The sequence below is a fragment of the Tamandua tetradactyla genome, chromosome 7 (assembly GCF_023851605.1).
Source record: "Tamandua tetradactyla isolate mTamTet1 chromosome 7, mTamTet1.pri, whole genome shotgun sequence".
Lineage (NCBI taxonomy): Eukaryota > Metazoa > Chordata > Mammalia > Pilosa > Myrmecophagidae > Tamandua > Tamandua tetradactyla.
In genome coordinates, this window is record NC_135333.1 from 47,577,083 (window position 1) to 47,593,619 (window position 16,537).

The following is a 16,537-nucleotide window of genomic DNA, read 5'->3' on the forward strand; positions in this document are numbered from 1 at the left end:
AACACATCATTCTGGGCTTGAGATTCTGAACAGGTAACACCTTGCCTCATCTGAACCGTGCAGATTTATTTATCACCCAAGAAATTTTGGATTTCAACCAGAGACCCACATTGCTGAATAACAACCTTGATGGGGAAGTGACCGTACATAGGCCTCATCTTGTAATGGAATCCCAGTGTAACCCCCTTGATCATGTTCTATACATGAGTAGAGCTAGTGCAAACTGTAGCCAGCTTCTTTCTATTTCCACTTTTGTCAACCTGAAGCCTCTTCTTTTTCTCCTCAAGTAAACTGAGGTGTATATTGATATGCTTGAAGTCCCTATGCAAGGTTCTTCAGTTCTTCACAACAATTGTGCATCCCTTCAGCATGACGTCAAAATTTTTTGGAATGTTGGCAGTCTGATCGCTGAGAATGATCTTCGTTTTCACAGTAGATGCAGCAAAGAAAGAACATGTTTCATCATCATGTTCTTGTAGCCCATAAGGGCCCTGAGTATCGCTTCACCTTGAACAAAGTCTTTTAAGGCATAGAAGAACTTGATTTTAAGGAATTCCCATATATCTATTTTTCTTTCATTGCTTGTGCTTTGGGTATAAAGTTTAAGAAGCTAACTCCTATTAGTAGGTCTTGAAGATGTTTCCCTATATTTTCTTCTAGGACTTTTATGGTACTGGCTCTTATATTTAGGTCTTTGATCCACTTTGAGTTAATTTGTGTATAGGGTGTAAAGTAAGTGTCCTCTTTCATTCTTTTGGCTATTGATATTCAGTATTTCATGCCAATTTATTGATAAACTGTTTTGTTATAGTTCAGTGGATTTGAGAGTCTTGTTGAAGATATATAGATTTGGTGGTCTATTTCTGCACTTTTGATTTGATTCCATTGGTCATTCCTTCTATCTTTGTGCCAGTACCATGCTGTTTTGACTACTGCGGCTTTACAATAAGCCTCAAAATCAGGGTCTGTCAATCCTCCAACTTCATTAATTTTCATCAGGATATTTTTGGCTATTCAATGTCTCTTTTTCTTCCAAATGAATTTGATAACTAGTCTTTCCAGGTCTTCAAAGTGGGTTGTGGGAATTTTAGTTAGTATTGTGTTGAATCTGTAGATCGATTTGGGTAGAACTGACACCTTAACTACATTTAACCTTCTTATCCATGAGCAAGAAATGTCTTTCCACTTATTTAGATCTTCTTTAATTTCTTTTAACAATGTTATGTAGTTTTCTGTGTACAGGTCCTTTATATTCCTGGTTAAGCTTATTCTTATGTACTTGATTCTTTTAGTTGCTACTTTGAATAACATTTTTCCCTTAATTGTTTCCTTACTTAGGACATTGCTTGTGTATAGAAACAGTATGGATTTTTGCATATTAATCTTATATCTCACACTTTGCTGAATTTGTTTAGTAGCTTAAGAATTTTTGCCATAGATTTCTCAGAATTTTTTAAGTATTATTATGTCATGTGCTAATAATGAATGTGTGCTGATTTGAAAGGATGTATGTCCCCTAGAAAAGCTACATTTTAATCTAAATCCCATTTCATAAAGGCAGAATAATCCTTATTGAATACTGTATGTTTGAAACTGTAATCAGATCATCTCCCTGGAGATGTGATTTAATCATGAGTGGTTGTTAAGCTGGATTAGGTGATGACATGTCTCCACCCATTGATAAGTTTCTGGAGTCCTATAAAAGAGGAAATATTTTGGAGAATGAAAGAGATTCATAGAGAGCAGAGAATGCTGCAACACCATGAAGCAGAGAGTCCACAAGCCAGTGACCTTTGGAGATGAAGAAGGAAAATGCCTCCTGGGAAGCTTCATGAAACTGGAAGCCAGGAGAGAAGAAGCTAGCAGATGATGCCGTGTTCACCATGTGCCTTTCCAGATGAGAGAGAAACTCTGACTGTGTTCACCATGTGCCATCCACCAGAGAAACCCTGATCTTCATCGGCCTTCTTGAACCAAGGTACCTTTCCCTGGATACCTTAGATTGGACATTTCTATAGACTTGTTTGAATTGGGACATTTTCTCAGTCTTAGAACTGTAAACTAGCAACTTATTAAATTCCCCTTTTTAAAAACCATTCTGTTTCTGGTATATTGCATTCTGGCAGCTAGCAAACTAGAACAGAATGTTTTACTTCTTCCTTTCTGATTTGGATGCCTTTTATTTCTTTTTCCATGCTAGAACTTCTAGTACATGTTAAATAACATCAATGACAGAGGGCGCCCTTGTCTTGTTCAAGATCTTAGGAGAAGCACCATAGGTGCACCTCTCACCAGATTATTTATTGTAAAAAAATGCATTCATCTGTTTTATAATGAAAAACAAATTTTCAAAGGTATACTGATCTGCATTTATGTACAGACACATAAAAATCCAATTTGCTTTGAGAAAAAGATGTATAGGCATCTTTGTATAAATGATTTGATGGCTGTGTATACTTTGATTTTGTAACTTGTAATATTATGTCTACAATGAGGGGCTTTCTCTAACTTGCTTTATTTTAGAACACTTTGGTAGCAATAAAAACTTTAGATACATTTTTGTATGGTACATGTGATGTATATTAATACTTTATTTTTATTTTTAAGAGGAGCATTAAAAAAAGAGGTCAAGCATTATGTTGGGGAGGAAGAGGGTGGGTTTCAAAAATTGCATTTTTTATATTAAAAATAGAGCAAAACAAAAAAGATCTTAGGGGGAAGACCATTTCTCTCACCATTTAGTTCAATGCTGACTATAGGTTTTACAAATATGCCCTTTATCATAATAAATAAGTTTTCTTCCATTCCTACCTTTCAGAGTGTTTTTATCAGAAAAGGATGCTGAATTTTGTCAAATGCTTTTTCAGCATCAATCAAGATGATCATGTGATTTTTCCCTTTCAATTTGTTAATGTGCTGTATTACATGAATTGATTTTCTTGTGTTGAACCACCCTTGCATTCCTAGTACAAACTCCACTTGGTTGTGACGTATAATCTTTTTTTTAGATATTTTAGTAATTTATAATGTTATTCACATAGTCAACATAAAATATTGATAATAGACAAATAAAAGGGGGAAAGACTTTTCAGCAAGATCTTCTGGAAATCAAAGTATCACTCTGGTCGAACATAATAAAAAGAAGAGCATGTGAACAAACGTTATGTGAATGTAACAGAGAATTTTAGTTTGAAGGCATAATTAGAAAACAAACAACAAACCAACTTTTACTTCTAGCTATTGAAAAGCAAGTAAGAGTGAAGCAGAGAATCTCTAAATCTTATTTCTGTGAAGCAGCTTATAAAGGATAGACACAACTGCTGCAAACATAATGTGACAATGCTCAAGGTCAAGGATTCTAAGAAATTCTAGAAGTCTACATATATCATTGAGAACCATATTATTAAAAATAAAAATGAATATATATAACCTATATGGTATTAAAAACAGGCTTTGTGGAATAAACATAGAGTATATGTCACTTTTACCACTTTCTGAGAATAACAGTATAAAGACAAATCTACAAAACACTTTTGCCTGGAACTAAACAGTCACCAAACGGTCAATGCTAACCTTAACAAATGGCTACTGAACCCAGAAGACCCCACTGCTGCCACTTGGGAAAGATCTAGGCTCAGTATTCAGCAGGTCCCATCCTATCCCTTGATGTTCATTAATATAAATTGTTAACATAAATTTACATAATACTAAGTCCACAGGCTTTGAATATGGAGATCTAGCTGGAAAAAGGAGCAGCAAAGACAAAATAAGCTGAAATTCATTCGAAAAGCAACAGGAAGATTTTAAAAATACTTCCAGTTTAAATCAGAGTTTAGTCCACCAGCTTTGCAGAGCTATTGATATTTTACCATTGTTCTTTGAGAAAAGAAAAGAGATTCTACAATAAGCACATTCATTTGAGAAAAATACCATGTTGGTTAAGTTTCTGTAGCCCTTCCCAAGTTACTTTGTTCCACATATAAAGATTAGGACGTGTTCACACCTGATGCATCTCCAAAAATCTTTTCATGAAGACCCTGAGCTTCTAAACATATTCAATTGTAACAGCATTATACAGAGAGATCTGGATGCCTCCCACAGACCTATAACCTTTTAAAAGAGATCAAATTGAGTTCAAGAGATTTATCAAGAAATCTTTTTCTAAAACCATGTCTACTTTGGTGTTGCCAATGTGGAGTGGAACATTCATCTTGTTTTTATTCTGTAGCTCCAGTGGACATAAATAGAATCCTTGAGAATTATCAATAATACCATAAATCATTTCCAATTTGATGGAGCTGAGCTTCTCCATGGCTGCTGTACCACCATTGTTCTTAATCCACTCTAGAACCAAGCCCATGACAAGATGCTGAAGCACAAAGGCTTTTGTACAAGCAGTTGTTCCCAGCTTGGACTTTGCATTGCAGGATGGAGGGGCAGTCTCTGAGAGCAAAGCCCAACAGGTTATCATGGATGATTACCACTGTCACCTCTGCAGAGCCTTCATTCTTCTGGCACCAGCAGAAATGTCACCAAACTTGGAAACATGCACTGGCTTGGATAGGAAGTTTGAGGACATGTCACAAACCAACACTGCTCCTTTGATGTCAGGTATAAAATCAAACTCCTTTCCATGTACAGTCTCATTTGAAAGGGATACACATAGGAGGCATTCGCATTGAGGTTCCAGGTGCTTGGATCTGGGACTTTCATGTAACTCCAAAGTTTGGGGTGGACAGGATTCACAGTCCCAAACTTCTTGGCTTCTTCTGCAGCCTCAGCTGACCAAGCTCTGGTCACCACATAGACCACACACCTTTCTGCTTTCAGACCTATCAAGTTTAAGGGGACAGCACTGAACTGCTGCCACACCCACCATCTTGCACAAAAATGACCTTGTAGTTGTCTGGTATGGCTAATGATTCCTGCCCAAGATTCTCTGCAGAGTTAATAATCTTAGCAAAATATGATAATCTGTGGCTCATTTCAAGAAACTAATCTCAACTCCTTTGTAGTTTAATAATTCTTTATCTCCAACAATACTGAGTGCAGCAGGTTGACAGTAAAGCCAGAAGTTGATCACCTGACTCAGGGTATCTGTGCTGTGGCTGTGTGGGCTGCTAGCTAGCCAAGAATGACCAATCATGTGGACAGAGCATGTCTCCTGGCAGTGGCACAAGTCTGTGTAATTCTTTTAATGTGTTGTTGGATTCAGTTTGCTAGTATTTTTTGAAAATTTTGCATCTATATTTATTAGGGAGATTGTCTGTGGTTTTCCTTTTTTATAGCATCTTTACCCAGTTTTGGTATTAGAGTGATGTTAGCTTCATAAAATGAACTAGGTACTGTCCTTCTCTCCTCAATTTTTTGGAAGAATTTAAGCAGGATTGGTATTAGTTCTTTTTGGAATGTTTGATAAAAATCTCCTGTGAGGCCATCTGTCCCTGGGCTTTGCCTTGCAGGAAGATTTTTGATGACTGATTGATAATGACCTCCCTGTCATTTCTGATTATGTTTATTTGCATCCTCTTTTTTTCTCAGCTTAGCCAGGGGTCCATCGATTTTATTGATTTGCTCAAAAAACTTTTGGTTTTATTGATTGTTTCTATTGTTACTTTGTTCTCCAATTCATTTCATTCTGCTTTAATCTTTATTTCTCTTCTTCTAATGCTTGGGGTTAGTTTGCTGTCCTTTCTCTAGGTCCTCCAGGTGAGCAGTTTTAGTCTTCAATTTTTTTATCTTTCTTTTTTTAAATATAGGCATTTAAGGCAATAAACTACCCTCTCAGCACTGCGTTAGACACATCCCATAAGTTCTGATATGTTGTTTTCTCATTTTTGTTTGTCTCCAGATATTCACTGATTATTCTAGCAATTTCTTCTTTGACCTACCAGTTACATAAGAGTGCATTATTTAATCTCCATATGTTTGTGAAAGTTCTGGTGCTTGATGGTTATTAATTTCCAGCTTCATTCCATTGCGATCAGAGAGGGTACTTTGAATAATTTCAATCTTCTTAAATTTATGAAGACCTTTTTTGTGCCCCAGGATATGATCTATCTTGGAGAATATTCCATGAGTACTAGAAAAGAATGTATATCCTGGTATTTTGTGATGTAATGATCCATATATGTCTGTTAGGTCTAATTTATTTACTAAATTGTTTAAGTTCTCTATTTCCTTGTTGGTCCTCTGGTGGGTTGTTCTATCTATAGGAGAGAGTAGTACATTGAAGTCTCCCACTATTATTGTTGAAATGTCTATCACTCCCTTCAGCTTTACCAATGTCTGTTTCATGTACTTTGAAGCTCCTTGATTGAGTACATAAACATTATGATTATTATTTTTTCTTGGTAAATTGTCCCTTTTTTAATATATAGTGTCCTTCTTTGCCTCTTATGATGCCTTTACATTTTACAGCTGTTTTTTCTGATATTAGTATAGCTACTCTTACCGTATATATACAAATTTATTATTTATTCAATTTTAGTTTAAATTCTTTACAAAAATGTGCATACTTTAATTGATGAGTTTGAACAGATGAATGCATCTATAAAATCCAAACCACTATAAAGCTGTAGAACATTAATCTTCACAAAGTTTCTTCATGCCATCTCTCAGTCAATTCCTATCTCTATTTTTACAATGAAAATGACCTCATCCACCATGGATACAGTTTGCCTACTCTAGAACTTGTATAGTAATGGAATTGTACAGTTTGTACTCTGCTTCTTTTACTCAGCATGGGTTTGATGTGTGTATCAGTACTTCATTCTTTTTATTACTGAGCACTATTCAATTGTATGACTTACCACATATTTTTAAAGTTATTTTCTTTCAATTATTTTGTGAAAAATAATATATATACAAAAAAGCAATAAATTTCAAAGCACATCAAAACAATTAGTTATAGACAAGATATCAAAGTTTAGTATGGGTTATAATTCCACAATTTTAGATTTTTACTTCTAGCTGCTCTAAGATACTTGAGACTAAAACAAACATCAATATAAGGAATCAGCAATCATACTCATTTGTTAAACCCTATCTACTACTCTGCATAATTCCCCCATCACCTTTGATCTTTCTCCCACTCTCTAGGGGTATTTGGGCTATGCCCATTCTAACTTTTTCATGTTGAAAGATGTTGCTGATAATATGGCATAGGGGGATGGAACTAGTTGATGTTTTGGAAAGGCTAACCCTCTGCATTTCAAGACTTATCTGGTCCAGGGACCCATCTGGAGACTGTAGGTATCTGAAAACTTAGCCTAGTGCATGGAAACTTTGTAGAATCTTATATAATGCCCTAGGTGTTCCTTAGGATTGGCAGGAATGGTTTTGGTTGGTGTTTGGCAAGCTATGATAGATAGCAATTCTAACTGAAGTTTGCATAAAATTGACCTCCAGAGTAGCCTCTTGACTCTATTTGAACTCTCTCAACCATTGATGCATTATTTGTTATACTTCTCTTCCCCCTTTTGGTTAAGATGGCATTGCTGATCCCATGGTGCCAGGGCCAGGTTCATCCCTGGGAGTCATCTTCCATGTTGACAGGGAGACTTTCACCCCTGGATGTCGTGTCCCACATTGAGGGGAGGGCAATGATTTCACTTGCCCAGTTGGACTTTTTTTCTTCTCACAAAGGCAGAGTTTGCTACAGGCATTCCTTATTTGGACAGACCATATGCCCAAGTATAAATAATTAAAGGTAACACTATTTCTGCTCTTCTTTCCACATCATAATAGTGTTACATGCTCAATGTTAAGAATCAGACTTCTGTGTGTGCCAGGTATCAGGATGCTTGCCTTCAGATGAAGTCTTTCACATGTACCAGACTGTCACTTTTTAGTGACAAGCTGAAAGTCAGGGCACATTCCTGATCTGTCACTTGATAAGGGAAGAAACTCTCAAATAAGTGCACTCCTCTTTCAATACAACTTGAGCAGCTCATCTGGCTGGCTAATACCACAAATAGCCCTTGTCTTGTCCTCTGGCAGCTCTGCAGTGACTGATGAAAACAAGTGCAGTCCAGTCTCCAGTGTGCTGGGATTCCCTTGAAAACCATTCAGAAGGAAGCCATCATGTCTATTGTGCTGACCACAGCCTCTCCTCCACCACATCTCCACCTTTAATCCCTCCAATGAGCACACTTTTCTGAAGGATGTCTGACTCTTCTTGTAGTTGCAGACAATTATCCAGGAACAGAAGAGATTGGTCAACAGACTTTCTGGCTCTTTTTATAGAACTTGCTTCCATTCAAGATGCCTCTCCATCTGAGAGGCACTGGAAACAGTCTGGCCGAAGGGCCTGTTGAATTGCCATGAACTTGGAATCGGTCATTTCCACTCAGCCTCAAACAACCCATACAGACACAGATTTGTTTGTTACATAACTAGCTGGGCAGAGGTGACTGGACCATTCATGGAGCAGTACAAGAGCGATTCTAGCATGTCTATAAACTTTTCAACTCCTTCCTTATATTCTGCCAGTGATGACAGTGTGAGCTGATCCATGACTGGAACTCCATGGATATAATGCAGTGTGTGATCAGTCAGGTTTGGGGCAGAGCCTGGAATGCCCATGGTACACTGCCAGGTTTACCCAGGTTTGTTATTTTTCCAAGATGATAGCAATTAACTACTTTGATAAGACTCAGCTTCATCTTAAATGATTCCTCTAAGTCCTGCCAACCTCCCAACTTATTCAATCTTCAGACTCCTAAAACACCTCTCAGCTCACTACCACATGGCCAGCTTACAGAAATCTTACTCCTGCTTTCTTTTGGTTACAACTTGCATGAAACACCTTTTTCCATCCTTTCACTTTCAATCCATTTGTATCCTTGTCTCAGATAAGTCTCTTGTAAGCACCAAATAAATGAATCATATTTCTTAATCTATTCTGCAAATCTATATCTTTTTATTGGCAATTTTAGTACATTAACATTAAAAGCTATTATTGTAAACGTGGTTCTTGAATCTACCATCTTATCCTTTGGTTTTTATTTGCCATATCTGTATATTTTTTCCTTCTTTCTCTTTTTATCCTTTAAGTTACCCTTATTGGTATTCTTCAATTCTGTGCCTTGCCCCAGAACTTCCTCTTCTGCCTATTTTTTTTCAGCCTGCAGAACTCTCTTTAGTATTTCTTGTAGGTCCAGTCTCTATTGACAAATTCTCTCAGCTTTTGTCTGTCTCTGAAAATTTTAATCTCTCCCTCATTTTTGTTTTGTTTTGTTTGGGCATGAGCAGGCTCCAGAAATCAAACCCAGGTCTCTGGCATGGCAGGTGAGAATTCTGCCACTGAACCACTGTTGCACCACCCTCTCCCTCACTTTTGAAGGACAATACTGCTGAATACAGAATTCTTGGATGAAAGTCTTTTACTTTCAGGAACTTAAATATATCATATCACTGCCTTCTCACTTCCATGGTGCCTGTTGAGTATTTTGAACTCAGTCTTATGTAATTACCCTTCTATATGGTGGTTGTTTTTCTCTTGTGATTTCAGGATTTTCTGCTGCTCTTTGACATTTGACAGACTGATTAGTATGTGTCTTGGAGTAGGTCTATTTGGATCTATTCTATTTGGGGCTCATTGGGATTCTTTGATTTGCACATTTATTTCTTTTATAAGGGTTGAGAAGTTTTCCCCCATTATCTCCTCAACTAATCTCCCTAGCCCTGTACTTTTTTTTCCTTCTGGGACACTGATTATTCTTACACTTGTGTGCTTCATTTTGTCCATCATTTCCCTGAAACCCAATTCAAATTTTTGTGTCTTTTTGTCATTTGTTCTTTTTTTTCACTTTGTTTATTGTGATCAATGGTGTATTTCATCTGTCAATATTGTAACAATTTTGCAATAGAAATCCATTAGCAGTAAGCTGAAACATTACCTTTTTTTAAAGTAAATTTTTTAAACATAATGACAAACAAACACAAACATTCTTACCATATGATCATTCCATTCTTTTTTTAACTTTTTTATTAATTAAAAAAATTAACAAACAAAACATTAAGATATCATTCCATTCTACATATACAATCAGTAATTCTTAATATCATCACATAGTTGCATATTCATCATTTCTTAGAACATTTGCATCGATTTAGAAAAAGAAATAAAAAGATAACAGAAAAAGAAATAAAATGGTAACAGAGAAAAAAAAAGATTATGCATCCGATACCCCTTACCCTTCTCTTTCATTTACCACTAGCATTTCAAACTAAATTTATTTTAACATTTGTTCCCCCTATTATTTATATTTATTCCATATGTTCTACTCTTCTGTTGATATAGTAGCTAAAAGGAGCATCAGACACAAGGTTTTCACGTTCACAGAGTCTTGTTGTGAAAGCTATATCATTGTTCAATCATCATCAAGAAACATGGCTACTGGAACACAGCTCCACAGTGCCATTTGTTATTTATGCATTCAAATTCAATTGTCTTGAATTCTTGTTCACTTATTCTTTCTTCTGCTTCTTCATATCTGTGTTGCGTGCCTCTAGCATATTTTTTATTTGGTGTTTAGTATCTTTCATCTCTGAGATATCTGCTATTTTTCTACTTATTCTTTCAAATTATTATTTATGCTCTTCTTGTGTCTTTTTAATATCCTTTATATCATTAGCCAACCCATTGAATTTATTTAGTAGAGTTGTATGAACTTCTTTGATTAGCTGATCCAAGGTCTGTGTCTCCTCCAGTGTTTTAATTTGCTCATTAGGTTGAACTATATATGTCTGCATGTTCATATGCTTTGTGATTTTCTATTGACTTTGAGGCATTTAATTGTCTTGATAAGGTACTTTGATAGTTGATTTCCATCAGTTGTTTAGGTTGTGTATTTACAGGATGGACATGGGGCAGGATGTGGGCCATGGAGTGCAAGGTGTGGAGTCAAGGGGGTGGCATGGGGTATGGGTATGTGTGTGCATGCATGGGGTATGGGAGATCTGGGTGCAAGATGGACTGGGTACAGGGATCGGGGGATGGGTGAAAGGGTTTGGGGCTTGAGATGTGGCATGTCTTGGTGTGTGGGCATGGGATGGTCAAGGGGAATAACTTAGCTTGCTTCTTTATCCCCACTTCCCTTTCTGTGTACTGCTGAGGACTCCAGGCCTTCATTTGGAAAGGTGTGTGGTAGGCTCAGTGCACTAGTTGGATGGTCTCTATAATCTGGGAAAGCTCACTTACTGGCTTCCAGGTTCCCCAAGGGAGCAAGCTGCAGAGCTCAGGGGGTTGATATCCCAAGATAGCTGCAGTGGCAAGTACTTTCTGGACATGGCCTTTTATTCCCAATGGAGTCCTGATGGAGCTCACTGACCCAATTTTCTTCATCTCAATTCCTCAACTTTTTCACCCAGGATCTCCCTATATAGTGGAGACCATCACTGGTCATTCATACCCTGGAACCACTGTCTCAGTCACTTTTGTGTCAATTCTCTAAATGTTCCTTGGAGCAGGGGTGAATTGAGTCTATCTTATTCCACTATCTTCTGCAACTATCATTTTAAAAGTACCATCAAGCAATTTGGTATTGACAGTTATGCATTATCTTGATTAAGTATGTTCAGAAATTTGAATCTATGACCAATAAGCGTTATGGAATGACTGATTTCTAGTAATTAGACTGTGCTGGTTTGAAACTATTATGTACCCCCAGAAAAGCCATGTTCTTCTAATCCTGATTCAACATTGTAAGATGGGATATTTTGATTAAGTTGCTCCCATGGAACTGTAACATACCCAATTGTGGGTGTGATCTTTTGATGAGATTGAGACCTGACTCCACCCATTCAAGGTCAGTCTTGATTAGTTTATGGAGTCCTTCAAAAGGGGAAGCATTTTTAAAAAGCTTAGATGCAGACATTTGGAAATGCAGAAGCCCCAGGAGATGCCAGGAGATGAGAGATCCAACAAATGCTAGACAGGAACCAGAGCCCAGCCAATGTTGTCATGCGTCTTTCCACAAGATGCTAAGTTAAGAGATGAAACCCAGAATTTTACCATGGAGCAGTTAAGTCAGAACAGATACCTAAAGAGAAAGCCACTGGAATCAGAGTTAAAGACAACAGAACCAAGAGCAAGGACCAGCAGAAGACAACCATGTGCCTTCCCATGTGAACGGTATTTGCCTTCCTTCAGAGTCAAGGTATCTTTCTCTGGATGCCTTAGTTTGGACATTTTTAAGGCCTTAGGATAGTAAACTTGTAACTTAATAAATACTCTTTAAAAAGTGTGTTGATTTGAGTCTTCGGTGCACCCCAGAAAAGTCATGTCCTTTAATCATCATTCAATATTGCTGGGTGGGACCTTTTTGATTATCCAGAGAGACGTGATCCACACAATTGTGGTTGGTAACTTTTGATTAGATGGTTTACATGGAGATGTGTCTCCACCCATTCAAGGTAGGATTGCTTACTGGAGCCCTTTAAGAGGGAGCCAATTTGGACTTCCGGAGAAGATGGCGGCTTAGTAAGACGCGTGGGTCTTAGTTCCTCCTCCAGAAAAGCAACTAAAGAAACAGAAACAATACAAAACAGCTCCCGGAGTCACGATAGAGACCAAAAAGACAGCGTACCCCATTCTGGAACAGCTGAACGGGCAGGGAGAATCTGCTGCGGTGAGCTACCCGAGGGGCGCGCGTTTTCCTGGCCGGGGCGGCTGGTGACTGGGGTCCCCTCCACGCACGTGGCTCCCCGGTCTGACTGGGAACGTTGGATAGCGGGGCCCTCCCATCACGCTTGGTGTTTAGGGCCAGCTGGGCAATTAGGACCGGCACTCTCCCAAGCCGCGGCGGCCAGCGACACCCCCCTCCATGCGCGGTTTCCCGGGCCGACTGCTGTGCAGACAGACGAGCACCACGAGCGCCACCTACTGGGCAGGAAAAGAAAAACAGAGCCCAGAGATTTCACAGAAAAACCTTTCAACCAGCTGGGTCCCACACCCAGGGCAATCTGATCAAATGCCCAGACACCAGCAGAAAATAATGGATGACGCTCGGAAAATTGAAGATATGGCCCAGTCAAAGGAACAAACCAATAGTTCAAATGAGATACAGGAGCTGAGACAACTAATGCTGAATATACGAACAGAAATGGAAAAACTGTTCAAAAACCAAATCAATAAATTGAGGGAGGACATGAAGAAGACATGGGCTGAACAAAAAGAAGAAATAGAAAATCTGAAAAAACAAATCACAGAACTTATGGGAGTGAAGGACAAAGAAGAAAAAATGGAAAAAACAATGGATACCTACAATGGTAGATCTAAAGAGACAGAAGCTACAATTAGTGAACTGGAGGATGGAACATCTGAATTCCAAAAAGAAACAGAAACTATAGGGAAAAGAATGGAAAAACTTGAGCAGGGGATCAGGGAACTGAATGACAATATGAAGCGCACAAATATACGTGTTGTGGGTGTCCCAGAAGGAGAAGAGAAGGGAAAAGGAGGAGAAAAACTAATGGAAGAAATTATCACTGAAAATTTCCCAACTCTTATGAAAAACCTAAATTTGCAGATCCAAGAAGTGCAGCGCACCCCAAAGAGAATAGACCCAAATAGGCGTTCTCCAAGACACTTACTAGTTAGAATGTCAGAGGTCAAAGAGAAAGAGAGGATCTTGAAAGCAGCAAGAGAAAAACAATCTGTCACATACAAGGGAAACCCAATAAGACTATGTGTAGATTTCTCAGCAGAAACCATGGAAGCTAGAAGACAGTGGGATGATATATTTAAATTACTAAAAGAGAAAAACTGCCAACCAAGACTCCTATATCCAGCAAAATTGTCCTTCAAAAATGAGGGAGAAATTAAAACATTTTCAGACAAAAAGTCACTGAGAGAATTTGTGACCAAGAGACCAGCTCTGCAAGAAATACTAAAGGGAGCACTAGAGTCAGATACGAAAAGACAGAAGAGAGAGGTATGGAGTAAAGTGTAGAAAGAAGGAAAATCAGATATGATATATATAATACAAAAGCCAAAATGGTAGAGGAAAATATTATCCAAACAGTAATAATACTAAAAGTTAATGGACTGCATTTCCCAATCAAAAGACATAGAATGGCAGAATGGATTACGACCCAGCAATACCACTGCTAGGTATCTACTCAAAGGACTTAAGGGCAAAGACACAAACGGACATTTGCACACCAGTGTTTATAGCAGCATTATCTACAACTGCAAAGAGATGGAAACAGCCAAAATGTTCATCAACAGACGAGTGGCTAAACAAACTGTGGTATATACATACGATGGAATATTATGCAGCTTTAAGACAGAATAAACTTATGAAGCATGTAATAACATGGATGGACCTAGAGAACATTATGCTGAGTGAGACCAGCCAAAAACTAAAGAACAAATACTGTATGGTCCCACTGATGTGAACCGACATTCGAGAATCAGCTTGGAATATATCATTGGTAACAGAGACCAGCAGGAGTTAGAAACAGGGTAAGATAATGGGTAATTGGAGCTGAAGGGATACAGACTATGCAACAGGACTAGATACAAAAACTCAAAAATGGACAGCACAATAATACCTAAGTGTAATGTAACTAGGTTGGAACACTGAATGAAGCTGCACCTGAAATATGGTTTTTTGTTTGTTTGTTTGTGTGTTTGTATCTTTTGTTTTTGTTTTTTTTCTTTTTCCTTTATATATATATATTTTATTAGTATTATTATTTTAATTCTCTTCTCTATATTAACATTCTATATCTTTTTCTGCTGTTTTGCTAGTTCTTTTCCTAAATCGATGCAAATGTACTAAGAAATGATGATCATACATCTATGTGATGATACTAAGAATTACTGAGTGCATTTGTAGAATGGAATGATTTCTAAATGTTGTATTAATCTCTTTTCTTTTTTTTGATTAATAAAAAAAATTAAAAAAAAAAAAGAGGGAGCCAATTTGGAAAAAGCTTAAGAGCCACAAGAGCCCATACAACCAGAGACCTTTAGAGATGAAGGAAAATACCCCCATGGGAGCTTCATGAAACAAGAACCCTGGAGAGAAAGCTAGCAGACATCATGTTCACCATGTGCCTTTACGATTTAGAGAGAAACCCTGAATTTCACCTGTCTTCTTGAACCAAGATATCTTTCCCTGAATGCTTTAGATTGGACATTTCTATAGCCTTGCTTTAATTTAGACATTTTCATGACATTAGAATGTGTAAAGTTGCAACTTAATAAGTTCCCCTTTTAAAAGCTGTCCTATTTCTGGTATACTGCATTTCAGCAGCTTTAGTAAACTAAAATTGATTTAGATCTATTAAATATAAAAGGCACAATTAATAAAATTGTGTAAAACCCATCATTCATGGGTTTCAGAATCAAGGAAACTTCTTTTTGTAAAAGATAGAAATGTTAAGTCAGATTGAGTCACTACTTCTCCAAATTTAAGGACAGATGGATTTTCACACCTCCACTGCCAGGAATGGCCATGGTGAGAGGTCTCATGCTTGCCCTTTCAACAGCAAGACACAACACACTGTGTGAGTTGATTTCCTTTAGCCTGGTTTATTTGTCTTTTGATCAGAACTGCTCAGTCTAAGACATTCATAAACTGTCTTTTTGCATTCAGTACAATAAGGCCTTAGACCTGGGCAGTAACCAGGAATGGTTTTGGCTGTGATGGTAGTTTTCCTTCATGTGGTTGTTTCCATTCTTCTTTTATAGACTATGATCAATGAAAGCAAAACCAGTAAAACTCATTCTATGAAGACATAAAATGACAAAATAAATGAAGCATAATTAGAATACATTTTCCTAGATGTAAACATCTATATACCTATAGTTTAGAATCAATAGAAAGGGTATAGTGTGGGCTTCAAGGCCTAGGTTTCTTGGTCATCCCATGTTCATTGTTGGAAGACTTAATATTGTTAGGATGTCAAAATTACCCAAAATGGTCTGCAGTATAATGAAATCCCAATCTAAATTCCAACAGCTTTTTTTTTTTTGCAGAATTGAAAAGCCAATCCTCAAATTCATATTGAATGGCAAGCACCCCTGTTAGCCAAAACAATCTTGAAAAAGAAGAATAAAGTTGGGGAACTTGCACTTGTCAATTTCAAATTTTACTACAAAGCTTCAGTAATGAAAATAGCATGGTACTGACATAAGGATATATATAGAGAGACAAATGGGATAGAACTGAGAATGGAATAGAAATAAAACCACACACCTATGCCTAATTGATCTTTTAAATGCAATTATATTGAGATATATTGTATATTCACATATCATTTAATCATCCAAATTGTATAATTGGTGGTTCACAGTATCATCATACAGCTGTGCATTCATCATCACAACTGATTTTTGAACATTTTCATTACTCCAAAAAAAGTAAAAGCAAAAATAAAAGCAAATAAGAACACCCAAAACATCTTATACCCCTCCCCCATCATTTGTTTTGTTTTGTTCTCTGTCTTTTTTTTTCCTTCCTCATATGTTCATATACTGGGTGTTCTAGTGTGCTGGCTGCAAGAATGGAATATACCAGAA

General features: G+C 37.4%; 2 pseudogenes; both read right to left on the reverse strand.

The window, feature by feature from the left end:
• Positions 1 to 3,997: 3,997 nt before the first annotated feature.
• On the reverse strand, positions 3,998 to 5,146 carry LOC143690439 (phosphoserine aminotransferase-like; annotated as a pseudogene).
• A 2,665-nt stretch (positions 5,147 to 7,811) lies between these two features.
• Positions 7,812 to 16,276, reverse strand: LOC143690440 (queuine tRNA-ribosyltransferase accessory subunit 2 pseudogene; annotated as a pseudogene).
• Positions 16,277 to 16,537: the final 261 nt, after the last annotated feature.